We start from the raw sequence: 13,580 nt of genomic DNA, 5'->3' as shown, positions 1-13,580 counted from the left end.
GTTTAAGCAACTGGCCTAACATCACACTGCCACCATGTTCTTGGCCAGTTAGTGGTAGTGTTGAAATTCAAACAGAGACTTTTTCAATTCCCAAGTCTATCCTTTCTTAGCCTCCATTCTATATGGCCTTGAAACTCACCCTAGTTACTGATCTTTTTTATTTTTCTTGAAAGAGATGTGTAAAGAATATACTATGTGACCCAGAAGGGTTTTTATATATACATAGTTTATTGTTTGGAAAAGCAGTATTTCTTGACACAGAATGCTTTTTCTATATACTGTGATAGATCACTGTGTGGTTGCCATTGTGTTAATTTTCCTCCTTAGCCTTCAGAAAGACTACATTTCTCATTCTTTCTAGCAGTGAGTTGGGTCTATTTGACCCAATCTAGGCAGTAAAAGTGAGCAAAAGAGAGGCAGCCACTTCCAGACCTGAACATCCTGTCCTATCTTTCCCACTTTTCACTAGGTGACCAGTTGGATGTAAAATAAGAGATAAGAGGCCCTGGAAGAAGAGTGAATGGCTATAAAGAGCATAGGACTGTAACTTAGGCAAGAAGTAAACCTTTACTGTGTTGAGTCACTGATCTTTTGGGGTTGTTTGTCTCAGCAGCTAGCATTACTCATCCTGACCCATACACAAATATTCCATATGCAAGAATTACACAGATGCATCAAACTATCTTTCTGCAGCATCCTCAATGAGAATTTATGTGACTCTCCAGATGGAAAAGGAGATGGCAAAAGTAGAACTCTGAGATTCAATGAGAGTCAATGTCTGAGGAGAGAGGCTTAGGTAGCAAAGGCAAAACTAAAGTGAAGAAACATCTAGAGCAGCTCTGCCTACTGGGACCTTTGGCAATGATGGAAATGTTCTACTCTGTACTGTACAATATGGTAGCCACCAGCCACATGTGACTATTGAGCACTTGAATGTAATTAGTGCAAGCCTTGGACTGAAATTTGAATCTCATTTTATTTTAATTTGCTAAAATTAATATTTTAAGATCATGTATCTAATGGCTTCTACATAGAACAGTGAAGATCTAGAAATAAAGTAGAAAGATGGTCAAGCATGGTGGTGAGAGGTGGAGGTCATAACTCATCAGGAAGTAAAAAGTAGAAGGAGAGATGCCATCCTTGGTGGAAGGTAATAGTGATCAAGAGGAGAAGTATGGTCATTAATTTTATGCATCAACTTGGTTAGCCCATCAGTTCAGTTCAGTCGCTCAGTCGTGTCTGACTCTTTGCAACCCCATGAATAGCAGCACACCAGGCCTCCCTGTTTATCACCAACTCCTGGAGTTTACCCAAACTGATGTCCATCGAGTCCGTGATGCAATCCAGCCATCTCATCCTCGGTCGTCCCCTTCTCCTCCTGCCCCCAATCCCTCCCAGCATCAGGGTCTTTTCCAGTGAGTCAACTTTTCGCATGAGGTGGCCAAAGTACTGGAGTTTCAACTTCAACATCTGTCCTTCCAATGAACACCCAGGACTGGTCTCCTTTAGGATGGACTGGTTGGACCTCCTTGCAGTCCAAGGGACTCTCAAGAGTCTTCTCCAACACCACAGTTCAAAAGCATCAATTCTTTGGCGCTCAGCCTTCTTCACAGTCCAACTCTCACATCCATACATGACCACTGGAAAAACCATAGCCTTGACTAAACAGACCTTTGTTGGCAAAGTAATGTCTCTGCTTTTTAATATGTTATCTAGGTTGGTCATAACTCTCCTTCCAAGGAGTAAGCATCTTTTAATTTCATGGATGAAATCACCATCTGCAGTGATTTTGGAGCCCAAAAAAATAAAGTCTGACACTGTTTCCACTGTTTCCCCATCTATTTGCCATGAGGTGATGAGACTAGATGCCATGATCTTAGTTTTCTGAATATTGAGCTTTTAATGTTTAAGCCAGCTTTTTCACTCTCCTCTTTCACTTTCATCAAGAGGCTTTTAGTTCCTCTTCACTTTCTGCCATAAGGGTGGTGTCCTCTGTATATCTGCATATGGTTAGGCCATAGTGCTCCTTGTTTGGTCACATACCAGTCTAGATGTTGCTGTGCATGTAGTTTTTAGATTTCAATCTGTAGATTTTGAGTAAAACAGATTGCTCTTCATAATTCAGGTGAAAGTGTTGGTCTCTCAGTCGTGCCTGATCTTTGTGACCCCATGCACTGTAGCTTGCCAGGCTCTGCTGTCCATGGAGTTTTCCAGGCAAGAATACTGAAGTGGGTTGCCATTTCTTGAAGGTCTTCAGAGAAAAGACTGAAGTCCCCAGAATAAAAAGGAATTCTGCTTCCAGACTGCTTGTGTTCAGACTCAAGACTGCAACATCATCTTCTGTTGTTATGTCCAGTCTGCAGGCCTGCCCAATGGACTTAGCTCTTTCTGGTCCTGATAACTGCATAGGCCAATTCCTTAAAATATATTCATCTCTCTCTCGTTCTGTCTAGATATAGATTTAAGTGCACCTTGGAGACATCGCAAGTTCAGTTCCAGACAACCTCAATAAAGCAAATATTGCAATAAAGCAAGTCAAACAAGTGTTTTGGTTTCCCAGTACATATGTTTACACTTTACTGGAGTCTATTAAGTGTGAAGCAGTATTATATCTTAAAAAAACAATGTACATACCTTAATTAAAAATATTTTATTGCTAAAAAAAATGCTTGCCATCATCTGAGCCTTCAGTGAGTCATATTTTTTTTCAATAGTAACATGAAAGAACACTGAATGCAGATCACCATCACAAATATAATAATTTAAATTTTTGAAATATTGAGAAGATTACTGAAATTTAACACAGAGACATGAAATAAGCAAGTACTACTAGAAAAATAGCATCCATAGACTTGCTTGGTGCTGGGTGCCACAGACCTTCGATTTGTAAAAAACCCAGTATCTGCAGAGTGCAATGAAGTGAAGCACAAAACAATGAGGTATGTCTGTGTATCTATCTATCTATCATACTGGGTCTGTCTCTCTGGAAAAGCCTGACTAATTAACACAGCAATATATGAAGTTAGTAAGAGCATTTGGTTCTAAGGCATTCATAGTAGCTAATTTGAAAACAATAAGAATTGTGTTCAAATTCCAATAAAGTGAAAACATAGATTTCCTCATCTGACTTCATATCATGTCAACCAACAATGTGTAAGTCTCTAAATTATGTAAATTCTATGGAAGCTAAATAACAACTGAAAAATAGAATAACAGAGTCACTGAATGGCTGTACTAGAAACTTGCTGCTTAAAGGAACTGGGCTCCCTCTGCCCATAGCCCTTGCAAACCTAGAGTTTCCCTAAAAACCCTGAATTTGTGCTTCCATGAAGTTTCTAGGATCCTCCCATTGTTGACAAAGGAGTCATCAGAGGCGATAGATTTGGAATGACAAACCCTGCACCATAGGACTGGATGGTGGCTTGGTTCCACCTGGCTGAGGATTATCTGGATCCCTGGTTGCGCATGTGAACTATCTTTGAATCCTGAGAATCTCCTTAAAATTCATTTGGTGGATTTCATAATTGTATGCCACTTGGATGCACTTCTTGCCAAGTTCAACAATACTCCTAACTACAAGGATTGGAAACAAAGGGATGTGCTGCTCTTAAAACTCGAAGACAGGTTGAAACCAAAGGATTCTCCATAATAAATACCATTGAGTTTGATGACTATGTGATCATGTTTACCAGGTGACAGGGCACTGGGTGTAGAATGCTCTACTTTTCACATCGTCTGCAATTATCCATGGCGCGTGTCTTTGTAGAAACGTCGGCTTTATTCATTCTTGGGGCACCTGGATGGTGACTGCCACCCAGAACACCCTGCCTGAGGCAATAAACACTTGCTATTGTGTCCTAGAAAAGACACAGAATACAGAGGCTGAGGATTTGGGCTCCCCTCTGTGCGGTATACTATCACCTCCTCTTACAAGCTGTGTGACCTTGCTGCTGCTGTTGCTGCTAAGTCGCTTCAGTCGTGTCCGACTCTGTGCGACCCCATAGACGGCAGACCACCAGGCTCCCCTGTCCATGGGATTCTCTTTTGTGTGACCTTAGGCAGCTTACTTAACCCTGCTGTACTTCAGATTCCTCATTTGCAAAATGAGGAATAGTGACAGACTCTTGAGAGTCCCTTGGACTGCAAGGAGATCAAACCAGTCAATACTAAAGGAAATCAACCCTGAATATTCATCGGAAAGACTGATACTGAGGCTGAAACTCCACTACTTTGGCCACCTGATGCAAAGACACAGCTTAGCAAGTGCTTCCTATCAGCTATGCAGCTCTGTGACATTTCTTAACATCTTAAATACTTCACTTTGCTGATTTAAAGTGAGAGTACTGAATTTTTATTTAATTAATTTTATAATTTAATAGGGAGAGGGCAATGGCACCCCACTCCAGTACTAAGTAATAAGCTAATTTCTACTGTAAAAATAGCCTAGAAATAGACAATTAAAAATTAAATTCTACTTTAATTTTTATTGAGTAAATAATATATTATTAAACAGTTTTACTTAATAAATAATAAGTTATTGATAAATATGTGTTTGATAAGTAACAAATTGTTTATCAGAAAATTCTGCTTAATAAATAATAAATTAATACATAGTTTTATTTATTAGGGCTTCCCTTAAGTAATTTTTATTGATTTCCTTTATTTATTTGTGTGGCGAGAGGGAAGTAACATTTGAGAAACTCTTAGAACAGCCTCGGCCCATAGAAGACATTCATTAAGCAATGGTTCCCACATCTCTTGGAGGACAAAGAGCATTCCTACTTTCCTAGGACTTTCCCATGTCACCAAAGTGGAATGGTGACTGCTTCATTTTTTTAGTGTGTGTGTGTGTGTGTGTGTGTGTGTGCGCACCCTGGTAAATAGCATCATACAGTTCATATGAACAGAGGCTCTTCCTAGCTGTTTACATACATCATCCCATTTTCCAGATGAGGAGTCTGGGACACAGCAAGGGTAAGCCATCCAGCCAAGGCTACACAGCTCAAGAGAGGAGGTATGGTGCTGCAACCCACACCAGACAGCACAGAGCCCAAGCTCTCAGCCTCCGTCTTCCCCGGCTTCTCACAATGGCAAGTGTCTGTGGGTGCAGGGAAATAGGAGGGAGTGGGCTGCTGACCCTGGAGCAGAAGCTGGCATGGGTGTGTGGAGGTGTGACAGAGGCATTGCTTCTTCCTAGAATGGACTTTTTGGGGTTGGACTCAACTGGAATCTTGTTTTTTTTTTGGCTGGGCTAAGTCTTCATGGAGGCATGAGGACTCTCTAGCTATAGCATGTGGATTTAGTTGCCCAGTGCCATGTGGGATCTTAGTTCCTCAACCAGGGATCAAAGCTGAGTCCCTCCATTGGAAGGTACAGTCTTAACCACTCAAACACCAGGAAAGTCCTTCAGCTATTTAAATAATGCACAGTGAGTATTTTAAAGCAATGGTTCACTACCATAAGTCAACGTTAAGTCTTCTGCAGAGAGAGAGATTGGCATCTATTTCTCTGGAATTCTTCAGCCCAGCTTTGGGACCAGAACCCAGCCCAGAGAATCATCCCAAAATACTGGCTGATGGGACAATGTAGCCATTTTTAAAAACTGAGGTATATTAGCACAGGGAACTATATTCAGTATCCTGTGATAAACCACAATGGAAAAGAATATTTAAAAAAAGAATGCATAGGTATATAACTGAGTCGCCTTGTACAGCAGAGATTGACACAACATTGTATTAACAAATCAACTCTACTTCAATAAGAACAATAGTTAAAAATAAAAATAAAAACCTCCCCAAAATTGAGGTATAGTTTATAGAAGAGAAAATTCACCATTTGAAAGTGTACAGTTCAGTGGTGTTTAGCATATCCATCAAGCTGTGCAACCATCACAATTATCAAACTCTAGAACATTTATCACCCACTAAAGACGCTTACTCCTTGGAAGGAAAGTTATGACCAACCTAGATAGCATATTGAAAAGCAAAGACATTACTTTGCCAACAAAGGTCTGTCTAGTCAAGGTTATGGTTTTTCCAGTAGTCATGTATGGATGTGAGAGTCGGACTATAAAGAAAGCTGAGCACCAAAAAATTGATGCTTTTAAACTATGGTGTTGGAGAAGACTCTTGAGAGTCCCTTGGACTGCAAGGAGATCCAACCAGTCCATCCTAAAGGAGATCAGTCCTGGGTGTTCATTGGAAGGACTGATGCTGAAGCTGAAATTCCAATACTTGGGCCACCTAATGTGAAGAACTGACTCATCTGAAAAGACTCTGATGCTGGGAAAGATTGAGGGCAGGAGGAGAAGGGGATGACAGGATGAGATGGTTGGATGGTATCACTGACTCAATGGACATGAGTTTGGGTAAACTCCGGGAGTTGGTGATGGAGAGGGAGGCCTGGTGTGCTGCGGTCCATGAGGTCACAAAGAGTAGGGCACAACTGAGTGACTGAACTGAACTGAAAGAAACTCCGGTTGAGTGGGAACAAGTCACTCGCCTCTTGGAAGAAAAGCTATGACAAACCTAGATGGCATACTAAGAAGTAAAGACGTTATTTTGCCAACAAAGGTCAGTCTAGTCAAAGCTATGGTTTTTCCAATAGTCATGCGTGGATTGAGCCATAAAGAAGGTTGAGCATCAAAGATGGATGCTTTTGAACTGTGGTGTTGGAGAAGATTCTTGAGAGTCTCTTGGACAGCAAGGAGATCAAACCAGTCAAACTGATTTCCTAAGGGAAATCAGTCCTGAATGTTCATTGGAACGACTGATGCTGAAGTTGAAGCTCCAATACTTTGGCTACCTAATGTGAAGAATTGTCTTATTGGAAAATACCCTGATTCTGGGAAAGGTTGAAGGTGGGAGGAGAAGAGTTCAACAGAGGATGAGTTGGTTGGATGGCATCACCGATTCAGCAGACATGAGTTTGAGCAAACTCTGAGAGATGGTGAAAGACAGGGAAGCCTGGGGTCCTGCAGTCCATGGTGTCACAAAGAGTTGGACACAAATGAGCGACTGAATAACAACAAATAAACTCTATCCATTAGCAGCAGTTACTCTTGCCTCCTCTGGGCCCCCCAGTCCCTGGTTATCCCTAACCTACTTTCTGCCTCTGTGGATTTGCCTATTGTGGAAAATTTCCTGTAAATACAATTACATGATATGTAGCCTTGTGGAAGCATCACTATGAACAAAGCTAGTGGACGTGATGGAATTCCAGTCGAGCTACTTCAAATCTAAAAGATGATGCTGTGAAAGTGCTGCACTCAATATGCCAGCAAAATTGGAAAACTCAGCAGTGGCCATGGGACTGACAAAGGTCAGTTTTCACCTCAATCCCAAAGAAAGGCAGTGCCAAAGAATGCTCAAACTACAGCACAATTGCACTCATCTCACACTCTAGCAAAGTATCACTCAAAATTCTCCAAGCCAGGCTTCAACAGTATGTGAACTGTGAACTTCAGATGTTCAAGATGGATTTAAAAAAGGCAGAGGAACCAGTGATCAAATTGCTAACATCTGTTGGATCATCAAAAAGCAAGAGAGTTCCAGAAAAACATCTATTTCTGCCTTAGTGACTACACCAAAGCCTTTCACTGTGTGGATCACAACAAACTGGAAAATTCTTCGAGAGATAGGAATACCAGATCACCTGACCTGCCTCCTGAGAAATCTGTATGCAGGTCAAGAAGCAACAGTTAGAACTGGACATGGAACAACAGACTGGTTCCAAATCGGGAAAGGAGTACATCAAGGCTGTATATTGTCACCCTGCTTATATAACTTCTATCCAGAGTACATCATGCCAAATGCCTGGCTGGATGAAGCACAGGCTGGAATCAAGATTGCCGGGAACAATATCAGTAACCTTAGATATGCAGATGTTACCTCTTTTATGGAAGAAAGCAAAGAGGAACTAAAGAGCCTCTTGATGAAAGTGAAAGAGGAAAGTGAAAAAGTTGGCTTAAAGCTGAACATTCAGAAAACTAAGATCATGACATCTGGTCCCATCACCTCATGGCAAATAGATGGGGAAACAGTGGAAACAGTGTCAGACTTTATTTTTTGGGGCTCCAAAATCACTGCAGATGGTGACTGCAGCCATGAAATTAAAAGACACTTACTCCTTGAAAGAAAAGTTATGACCAACCTAGATAGCATATTCAAAAGCAGAGACATTACTTTGCTGACTAAGGTCCGTCTAGTCAAGGCTATGGTTTTCCAGTAGTCATGTATGGATGTGAGAGTTGGACTGTGAAGAAGGCTGAGCGCCAAAGAATTGATGCTTTTGAACTGTGGTGTTGGAGAAGACTCTTGAGAGTGCCTTGGACTGCAAGGAGATCCAACCAGTCCATTCTGAAGGAGATCAGCCCTGGGATTTCTTTGGAAGGAGTGATGCTAAAGCTGAAGCTCCAGTACCTTGGCTGCCTCATGCGAAGAGTTGACTCATTGGAAAAGACTCTGATGCTGGGAGGGATTGGGGGCAGGAGAAGAAGGGGATGACCGAGGATGAGATGGCTGGATGGCATCATGGACTCGATGGATGTGAATCTGAGTGAACTCCGGGAGTTGGGATGGACAGGGAGGCCTGGCATGCTGTGATTCATGGGATCGCAAAGAGTCGGACACGACTGAGCAACTGAACTGAACTGAAAATCACAGCAGATGATGACTGTAGCCATGAAATTAAAGATGCTTGCTCCTTGGAAGAAAAGCTAATACCAACCTAGACAGCATATTAAAAAGCAGAGACATTACTTTGCCAACAAAGGTCCATCTACTCAGAGCTTTGGTTTTTCCAGTAGTCATGTATGGATGTGAGAGTTGCACTGTGAAAAAAGCTGAGTGCTGAAGAATTGATGATTTTGAATTGTAGTGTTGGAGGAGACTTTTGAGAGTCCCTTGGACTGCAAGGAGATCCAACCAGTCAATCCTAAAGGAAATCATCCCTGAATATTCATTGGAAGGAATGATACTGAAGATGAAACTCCAATACTTTGGCCAACTGATGCGAAGAACAGACTCTTTGGAAAAGACCCTGATGCTGGGAAAGATTAAAGACGGAAGGAGAAGGGGACAACAGAGGATGAGATGGTTGAATGGCATCACCAACTTGATGGACCTGAGTTAGGGTAAACTCCGGGAGTTGGTGATGGACAGGGAATCCTGGTGTGCTACAGTCCATGGGGTTGTAAAGAGTCAGACATGGCTGAACGACTGAACTGAATTGAGCCTTTTGTCTGAAGAAGATATTATTTTGTCTGTGTGACTAGATGGTCAATGTGGAAGGTGGCTTCTGCTGTCCCCTGTATTAATTGCTCTGGCTCCCATAACAAAGTACCATAGACTGGGTGGCTTAAAGAACAGAACTTTCTTTTCCCACATTTCTGGAGCCCAGAAGTCTGAGATCAAGGTTTGGGCAGGACTGGTTTCTTCTGAGACCTGTTTCCTTGGCTCAGACATGCCATAATCTCCCTGTGTCTTCGGTGATTTTACATCTGGGCACATCTGTATTCCAATCTCCTTTCTTATAAGGACACCTGTTGTTTCGGATTAACCCCACCCACCTTAGTGACCTCGTTTTACCTCAATCAAGTTTTTTTTTTTTAATCTAAATCAATTTTTAGATTTTTATCTATTCATTTTTGGTGGCACTGGTCTCTACTGCTGCTCGGGCTTTTCTCCAGTTGTGGTGAGCAGAGCTACTCTCCGGTTGTATGTGTGGGCTTCTCATCGAGGTGGCTTCTGGAGCACAGCTCTAGGGCACTCGGGCTCCAGCAGTTGCTGCACATGGGCTCATAAGTTGTGGTTCCTGGACTCTCGAGCGTAGGCTCAGTAGTCGTGGTGCACCGGCTTAGTTGCTGCACAGCCTGTGGATCTTCCCGGACCAGGGGTCAAACCCGGGTCTACTGCATTGGCAGGTGAGCTCTTTACCACTGAGCCACGAGGGAAGCCCCTCAGTCACCTCTTTGAAGACTCTGTCCTCAAAAACAGTCATACTCTGAGGTACAAAGGCTTAGGGCTTCAACATGTGAATTTTAGAAGACACAATTCAGCCCGTAACAGTCTCCATGTTCCTTTCCATGAGGAACTCATGTATGTTTCTGTATTTCTTTTTCTAAATTGAAGTATAATTGGCTTATAATGCTGTGTTAGTTTCAGATATACAGCAAAGTGATTCACTTATGCCTATATCCATTGTTTATTAGATTCTTTTATCATGTGGGTTATTGCAGAATATTGAAGAGTCCCCTGTGCTATACAGTAGGTCCTTGTTGATTATGTGTGTTATATATGGTAGTTAATCCCAAACTCGTAATTTATCCCCTTGTCTCCTTTTTTCCTCTTTGGTAACTATAAGTTTTCCTATGAGTCTATTTCTATTTTATAATTAAATTCATTTATATATATAAATGTTTTTAGATTTCACATATAAGTGATATCATATGATATTTGTCTTTGTCTAACTTACTTCACTTAGTATGATCATCTCTAGGTCCATTCATGTTGGCTGAGTAATATTCCATTGCATATATTTGTGTGTGTGTGTGTGTGTATACAATCTTTTTTATATATTCACCTGTCCATGGACATTTAGATTACCTCCATGTCCTGGCTATTGTAAACAGTGCTGCTATAAACATTGAGCCTGAAACTTTTCAAATTTGAGTTTTTGTCTTTTCTGGATATATGTCCAGGAATTGAACTGCTGGATCATATGATAACTACATTTATATTTTTAAGGAATTTTCAAACTATTCTCCATCTCCATTTCTATATCTCTAGCTACTGTATCATTTCATATATAAATGATAATATTCTTTTTACATTTCTGCATCTTCTTTTTATGCTTAATATATATGTCTTAGAGATCTGTGTCAGTATCCATAGGACCATAGTTCTACCTCATTCTATATGCAGCCATAAGGTACTGCATAAGAAGCAAATCCATCACTTCTTTCCTGCTTCTTTTTAGTATACTAACTTGGACTGCAAGGAGATCCAACCAGTCCATTCTGAAGGAGATCAACCCTGGGATTTCTTTGGAAGGAATGATGCTAAAGCTCAAACTCCAGTACTTTGGCCACCTCATGCGAAGAGTTGACTCATTGAGAAAGACTCTGATGCTGGGAGGGATTGGGGGCAGGAGGAGAAGGGGACAACAGAGGATGAGATGGCTGAATGGCATCATGGACTTGATGGACTTGAATCTGAGTGAACTCTGGGAGTTGGGATGGACAGGGAGGCCTGGCATGCTGCGATTCAAAGAGTCGGACACAACTGAGCGACTAAACTGAACTGATATTGACGGTGGTGATATTTAATGTAGTACCTTCTGTTTACTTTCTAAAAATTGACTTAATAATGTTATGGGGATAGGCATCTTTCTGGAACCCCCGAACACCATCAAACTCCACACCCACCATTACCAATGGGTCAGATGGGTACACGTGCCCTGCTTATGGAAACATGTGCTCTAGGAGATGTTGCTGATACCTACTTCTGGGGTTTAAAAAACTTGCATTATTAAGTCATATGTCCAGATGTGCTCTACTGCCTTAAGCCCCCTCTCTCGGATTTAATTCAGTTCAGTTCAGTTCAGTCGGTCAGTCGTGTCTGACTCTTTGTGACCCCATGAATCGCAGCACTCCAGGCCCTCCTGTCCATCACCAACTCCGGAGTTTACTCAGACTCATGTCCATTGAGTCAGTAATGCCATCCAGCCATCTCATCCTCTGTCGTCCCCTTCTCTTCCTGCCCCTAATCCCTCCCAGCATCAGGGTCTTTTCCAATGAGTCAACTCTTCAAGTGAGGTGGCCAAAGTATTGGAATTTCAGCTCTAGCAGAGTTTTTTAAAATACCCCTTACTACAACTATTCCATTACCTTAGAGAAATTTCCCTCCCCGGCTTCAGTGACTGGAACCTGAGCCCCTCCTTCAATTGTTAGCTGTTTATGTTGCTGGTTGAAACCACATACAGTCAGGCTCATACTTGGTAAAACCAAGCTTAGGAGGCAGGCAGACGGAGTCAGTGCTGCTCTGTCAGTGTCCAGGTAAATGCTTCTTGACATTGTGTTATCATTGTGTCAAGTGTATTACTCCATACCCATTAGGGCTAGAGGATATAGTCTAGATTCAGAAGACCTGGGTTCTAACTCTAGCTCTGCTTCTAACTTGCTTCATCTTTTGTCAAATGACCTGCCTTGGTTCCATTCGCCAAAGCAGATCTCGTGTGATGTTTTAGGGCACAAATAGTTAATTGAGGAGGTGATTCCTCGGAGTGATTGAGAAAGAGAGGATGTGACACAGGAGAGAAGAAGCCAGGTCTACGTGCCTATATCAGCCAGTGATCACTGTGGGCACAATTCAACAGGGACTCCGAAGGGACGGTGTAGAATAGAACGATGCTATACGCTGATGGGGGCATATAGAGTTGCCACGGGGCTGTTCAGTTCAGTTCAGTCGCTCAGTCGTGTCCGACTCTTTGTGACCCCATGAATCGCAGCACGCCAGGCCTCCCTGTCCATCACCAACTCCCGGAGTTCACTCAGACTCATGTCCATCGAGTCCGTGATGCAATCCAGCCATCTCATCCTCGGTCGTCCCCTTCTCCTCCTGCCCCCAATCCCTCCCAGCATCAGAGCCTTTTCCAATGAGTCAACTCTTCGCATGAGGTGGCCAAAGTACTGGAGTTTCAGCTTCAGCATCATTCCTTCCAAAGAAATCCCAGGGCTGATCTCCTTCAGAATGGACTGGTTGGATCTCCTTGCAGTCCAAGGCACTCTCAAGAGTCTTCTCCAACACCACAGTTCAAAAGCTTCAATTCTTCGGCACTCAGCCTTCTTCACAGTCCAACTCTCACATCCATACATGACCACAGGAAAAACCATAGCCTTGACTAGACGGACCTTAGTCAGCAAAGTAATGTCTCTGCTTTTGAATATGCTATCTAGGTTGGTCATAACTTTTCTTCCAAGGAGTAAGCGTCTTTTAATTTCATGGCTGCAGTCACCATCTGCAGTGATTTTGGAGCCCAAAAAAATAAAGTCTGACACTGTTTCCCCGTCTATTTCCCATGAAGTGATGGGACCAGATGCCATGATCTTCGTTTTCTGAATGTTGAGCTTTAGGCCAACTTTTTCACTCTCCTCTTTCACTTTCATCAGGAGGCTTTCTAGTTCCTCTTCACTTTCTGCCATAAGGGTGGTGTCATCTGCATATCTGAGGTTATTGATATTTCTCCAGGCAATCTTGATTCCAGCTTGTGCCTCTTCCAGCCCGGCGTTTCTCATGATGTACTCTGCATAGAAGTTAAATAAGCAGGGTGACAATATACAGCCTTGACGTACACCTTTTCCTATTTGGGACCAGTCTGTTGTTCCATGTCCGGTTCTAACTGTTGCTTCCTCACCTGCATACAGATTTCTCAAGAGGCAGGTCAGGTGGTCTGGGATTCCCATCTCTTTCAGAATTTTCCACAGTTTGTTGTGATCCACACAGTCAAAGGCTTTGGCATAGTCAATAAAGCAGAAATAGATGTTTTTCTGGAACTCTCTAGCTTTTTCCATGATCCAGCGG

The sequence above is a fragment of the Ovis aries genome, chromosome 13, assembly GCF_016772045.2.
Source record: "Ovis aries strain OAR_USU_Benz2616 breed Rambouillet chromosome 13, ARS-UI_Ramb_v3.0, whole genome shotgun sequence".
Taxonomy (NCBI): Eukaryota; Metazoa; Chordata; class Mammalia; order Artiodactyla; family Bovidae; genus Ovis; species Ovis aries.
Note: the sequence above shows the minus strand (reverse complement) of the source record.